General features: G+C 35.1%; 1 long non-coding RNA gene across 1 annotated transcript; it reads left to right on the forward strand.

The window, feature by feature from the left end:
• Positions 1-1,373: 1,373 nt before the first annotated feature.
• Positions 1,374-4,332, forward strand: LOC144573876 (uncharacterized). The gene is made up of 2 exons (XR_013518102.1): positions 1,374-1,425; positions 4,300-4,332. It is a non-coding gene; the product is annotated as an uncharacterized LOC144573876 (long non-coding RNA).
• The last annotated feature ends 1,788 nt before the right edge of the window (positions 4,333-6,120 follow it).

A 6,120-nucleotide genomic window follows, 5' to 3' on the forward strand; every position in this document is an offset into this window, starting at 1 on the left:
GCCACGGGTGCAAAGGTCTCATCATAGTCGATGCCATATGTCTGACTGTACCCCTTCGCTACCAACCTAGCCTTGTAACGCTCAACCAGACCCTCTGAATTCTGTTTCACTGTAAAAACCCACTTGCATCCAACAGCCTTCTTGCCTGGTGGTAGTGACACAAGCTCCCAGGTTATGTTCTTCTCGAGGGCCTCGAGCTCTTCTTGCATGGCTGCTTTTCATTTCGGATCTCCTTTAGCAACCTGCCAACACTTAGGAATAGAGACAGTGTCTAATGATGCAATGAACGCTCTATGTACCGGTAATATGTGTGAGTAAGAGACAAACTGGGCAATCTCATGCGGAAAACCATATCGGTCAGGAGGAATGCCCGCATTCTCGCGAGAAGTCCTTCTTACTGATAGGGGAGTGGGAGGAGTAGAGAGAGGAATCATAGCACCTGTGTATTCTGAGTCTGAAGTGGATGATGTAAGTGTCTCAGGAGTCGGATTAGGCACGGACAAGGGACTTGGCACAGGTGGCACTATAGGCACGGCTCCCTCACTCTGCTTATTTCTTCTCACATACACCTCATGGTATCTCGACTCCCCCTAAGCTTGAGTCCTACCATCTTCGGGCCCATTTCTCTCAACTTCCGGCTCACCCGTCGAATCCTCCCTTTACGGCTCAACCCTGGCCGAATCCTCCCTTTGCGGCTCAACCCTGGCCGAATCCTCCTTTTCCGGCTCAACTCTAGCTGGATCCTCATTTTCCAGCTCAACCCTAGCCGAATCCACCAGTGGGCAAGGAATACCACCCACACTCACCATCCTCTCACCATCACTATTACTCTCCACATCATCTCCCCCTTTCTTCTCTTTCTTGAACCGATCTTGATCCCTCAAGACGAGATCCACATCATCTCTCCCTTTCTTCTTCTTCTTCTTCTTGACTCGATCTTGATCTATCTCATCAAGATTCGAGTTCAAAACTTGATCAAACCTCGATCCAAACCCGCTTCTCGGGTATCGTGGGGTAGAGGCCCCCCACGCCGGCCAAATCAACACAAAGAGGCTACCTTTGGTGGCCGGCCAACTTTAGAAGAAGAGAAAACCAAGCGGCGGCGCGGTTACTGTAGCGAACCCGATTACTGTAGCGGCGCGATACTGTAGCGAGACGGCACTGTAGCGGCTAGGGTTAGGGTTATGTTTTGTAAGACTCTGATACCATATAGATTTATAAGGAAAAATGAAATTGTATTTCTTTCTTTGTTCTCATACAAGCCTATATAGGCGTTACATCTTTCATTCAAGTCCCTAAACTATTCTATAATCCTTTTTACCAAAAGGACCCTACAAAACCCAAAATACCGAAAACATACATAAATCTCAACATGATTCATCTGCTTCAAGTGATCCAAAGAAGTCTTAACTATTCTTGATTTCTGTGAGATTTTATGCACTTTAATTTTTAGTTTTCCACTTGGGTTGAACTCAAAATTCAACTGGTTAGCTGTCAAATTTCTAGATTTTCCAATGTCTCAAATTTACTGGCAAAATTACTCTACCCATGCTCATATTTGTGGATTTACTTCTTCTATCTAGATGTTAAGTTTTACATAACTTTGAACTTGTCACATGTGGGATCAAAATCTGTTGTTATTCTTGTGCATGAACAGTAATTCTGCTATCTCTGCTTTTTCAAATCCAGTTATTGAAATGTTTCGAGATACGTGCACAGAAAAGTTCTGAAAAAAATTACTTTGAGATTCGTTCCCAAAAAATTGAACGGTTGGATTCAGAAAAATATAAAGAGCAGGGTTACTGTTCACTGAAACAGGATAGCAGCGGATTTGAATCTGTCACATGCGCTGTTCAACGGTTCCTGAGTGCTGAAACCTTTTGACTATGTCAACTGAAATACTTTAAATTGTGTAACCTTTGTTGGATAATAATAACTAGGATCCTGATAACAATCCTCGCAGCCTCAACCCCGCAAAAAACCCCGCACAAACTGCCAAAAAAGTCATGGGGGGACTGCTCAGTCATTAATACTCCGTAGAAACTGTTAGTATTTAACTTAAAGCATCAAAGTATTTATCTTGAATTTGCAAAGTATTAATCCCTATGCAATGATCTCTATTTAGGAAAGAATAAATCAATACATTAGTTGTCCCCGCACAAAATTTCTTTTTTTTTAATCATCCCCGCACAACTGGGGACCATTAAATAAATAATCCCCTCATAAATACTTGTCATTTATCCCCGCACAAATTTTTCTTTTTTTTCTGGATTGTCCCGCACAACTGGGGCCATTAAATAAACTATCCCCTCACCAAATGATAAATACTTCTCAGACATAATGATAAATACTTTATGATACATTGATAAATACTTTATGTTACATGGATAAAAATTTATCAGACATAATTGCAACTTTCAGTACAATATCAATGATAAATACTTCTCAGACATAAAGATAAATACTTTATGATACATTGATAAATATTATATGTTACATGGATAAATACTTATCAGACATAATTGCAACTTTCAATAAAATATCAATGATAAATACTTCTCAGACATAAGGATAAATATTTGTCAGAACAATGATAAATACTTTCTTGAACATCAATAAACAGATAAATATTTAGGGATCGACTAACAGTCCCCCTACTTCAGTTCCCTATCTGTCCCCCGCACTAAAAGACAAAAAAAATAGTTAAAACGTGCTAACTACCACCAAAGAGCAAGATTAATGCTATCTTATTAATAGTCAAAACGTATAATATTCATACCTACGAATTTATAGTATTCATACTTATTATCAGAACCATTTGTCATATGTAAACACAAGCTGGAGGGGACCAGTAACAACCAGGGGGACCGCTGACGTCTTGTGACAGCCTGGATTGGGGACCACAATCGTCTGAAAGCGACATTTGCCAAGATTGGGGACCACTACAGCGAAACTATATATTATTCATATCTAAATATAGAAGTATTCATATCTAAACAAATGAAGTATTCATACTGATGATTATGAAGTATTCATACATGTTTGAAATAATTTATACAATTCAAAATTCAAAGTCAGATTCATCTTTCACCCCACCTCTTCCAAGAAGTATTCATACTGACGATTACGAAGTATTCATACTGACGATTACGAAGTATTCATACTGACGATTACGAAGTATTCATACATGTTCAAAATAATTTATACAATTCAAAATTCATTGTCAAATTCATCCCTCTCACCCACCTCTTCCAAGAAGTATTCATATCTAACATGAAGTATGCATATCTAACAAATGAAGTATTCATATCTAACTAATGAAGTACTCAATATATAACAAATAAAATATTCATATATATAACTATTCATATCTAACTAATAAAGTATTCACACATGACACTAACAATATTCACATCTGACACTAATAATATTCACACCTGCCCAGATTGGGACCAAGAAATATTCTCAACAGACTAGTATGCATATCTAAAACAATGAAGTATTCATATCTAACTAAAGAATTATTCATACTGACGATTACGAAGTATTCATACATGTTCGAAATAATTTATACAATTCAAAATTCAAAGTCAGATTCATCTCTCTCATCCCACCTCTTCCAAGAAGTATTCATATGTAACATGAAGTACGCATATCTAACAACTGAAGTATTCATATCTAACTAATGAAGTATTTATATGTTGCATTGTGACAACCTTCGCTGGGCTAGCATGGACCCCCTCCAATGGTGTACCACGCTCTCCCCGCCGAATCTTGACGGTGCACCATGCTCTCCTCGTCAGATCTCGACGGTGCACCACACTCTCCTCGCCGGATCTCGACGGTGCACCACGCTCTCCTCGCCACGTGAGAAGATTGGAGATTGAAGAGGGTGGGTTTTGACCACGTGAGGGAACAAAAAAGGAAAGTTGTTAGGGGGACAGATAGGGGACAGATTCAAGGGGGACAACATCTTTACTCAAATATTTATTAGCAGGAATTGTTATTAAAGGACAGTATAATTAATGCGGGGATTGTTATTAGAGGACAGTATAATTAATGTGGGGATTGTTAATTAATGCGGAGATTGTTATTAAATGGCAGTAATTAATACGGGGATAAAAGGCAGTTAAGCGAGTTAATTTGGAGAGAGAGAGAGTGCGGGGTTAAATGGGGGGGACAGGGGTGAGGGGATCAATATAATTATTCTAATAACTAACACTCTGACCTCTAGTATCTTTGTTTTTCCTATAACAACACATTAATTATTCTATTAATAGATACTCTAAACTTGTGCAGGTCATACTAAGAAAAATTGGAGTTCTATCATCATTTTGCGCAGCCTTATATGTAGTTTTCTTTGGAATTAAGAATTTAGAAAAGATCATATTTTATCTTTTGTTGAGATATTATAGTGTTATTAGCCTCTAATGTAACATATTTTGTCTTTCTCTGAAGCGCACTATCCAGTATTCAAAACAAATTTGCTTATAATTAATTAGCAAAACTAATGATATGTATGGCACCTCATTTTCTACAGTTGTTTTATTATTGTGATAAACTTACGGATGTAAACGGATCGGATATTATTCGATTTCATCCAGATCCGAATCCGGAAAATTATCTAAATTATCTAATCCGTATCCGTATCTGTATCCATATCCGTATTTGTATCCGAAAAATTATAACAGATAAGGATACGGTAAGACTTTTAACTATCCGTATCCGACCATTTACACTTTTAAACTACAACAAATGTAATATATGTTCTTAAATTGATATATTAAATTACATATTGTACCAATAATTTATTAAATTGCATATAGATAATCACTTCTAGCTTTTGTAGAAAACAAAATTTGAACAACAAATTTGCCACAATTTAACTTGCAGTAGTATAGGCACTACATTTATTGAAACAATAACACAACTACAGCAAGAAATGCATGTACAAGTAGGATGTACCCTACACTACCCAATCAATACACTTCTAATTTTAAAATTGAAAAAAGAATCAACTGTTCAAAATCAACTGGCATACACTTTATTTTTAATGTTCGTTTATAGTTTATGGATGTATTTTGCAAATTCCAAAAAAAAAAAACATGTGTCTTTTAAGTTACTGTTTCAATATTGAATTTTATTTTCCCTTCAAACTTCTCAATCACATACTTCCAGTCACAAATAGATGTAATTTTGTAAATATTAATTTCAAATATATTAAAAAGGGAACATTAAAAATGCATTAAATTTTACTGTATTTACTATATTTCTCTTTTAGGATCTTAATAACATAAGTACATAACCTAAAACATAAAAAAAAAAAAAAGATATTGTTAATATTTTATATCACTTTTCCAAAACATAATAAAACTTAAGACAACCCAATCTTATCTTGGTGCGCCGTCAATAATTTATATAAATTAATAAATATTGACAAATTTAGATAGTGATTTTTCATTCAACTATCAAATTAATAATATCCTAATCTTTATGTGTGTGTATAGAGAAAATAATATCGATTATATTAAAAATTTTAATTCGTTATATCAATTTTAAATAAATTTGTTATTAAAGTACCAAAAATTTAAATTGAAAAATGCTTGAGATTAATAAAATCTTTTAATATTGCCTGCTTTAATTTTATAATTTTCTTTAATTTGCACTGGACAGCTCTTGTTAGCCGAGCATACATGCTCAGATTAATTTCTTGTGAATCACTGCAAATTATTGTGTGCTTTGTCATATAACTCATAAATTATTGTTTACTTTGTCATACGAAGAGAGAGATGCAGAATTGTTTTAAAAAAGAAAAAAGAAAAATACATTTCTCAACAATATTAGAAGTTGCTGGAAAGTTTGTTAGTTGGTTTGATACATTATAAAGAGCATAGTTACAAAATTTGCGAATTATTCGTGAATTAAATCTAAAAAATTTATTTTTTTAGTGATGTCGAACTGAACGTCGAATTATTCGGTTGACTAAACTTTGACTGAATTAAACCCGAATGATTTGTGAATTTTATGATTTTTTTTTTGCTATTTTGAAGGACTGAGATCTCTGATCCAAATACCTGAATTATTTCCGAATCACGAATTTTTGACCTCACCAAACCGAAC

Source organism: Carex rostrata, chromosome 22, assembly GCF_964058835.1.
Source record: "Carex rostrata chromosome 22, lpCarRost1.2, whole genome shotgun sequence".
Lineage (NCBI taxonomy): Eukaryota > Viridiplantae > Streptophyta > Magnoliopsida > Poales > Cyperaceae > Carex > Carex rostrata.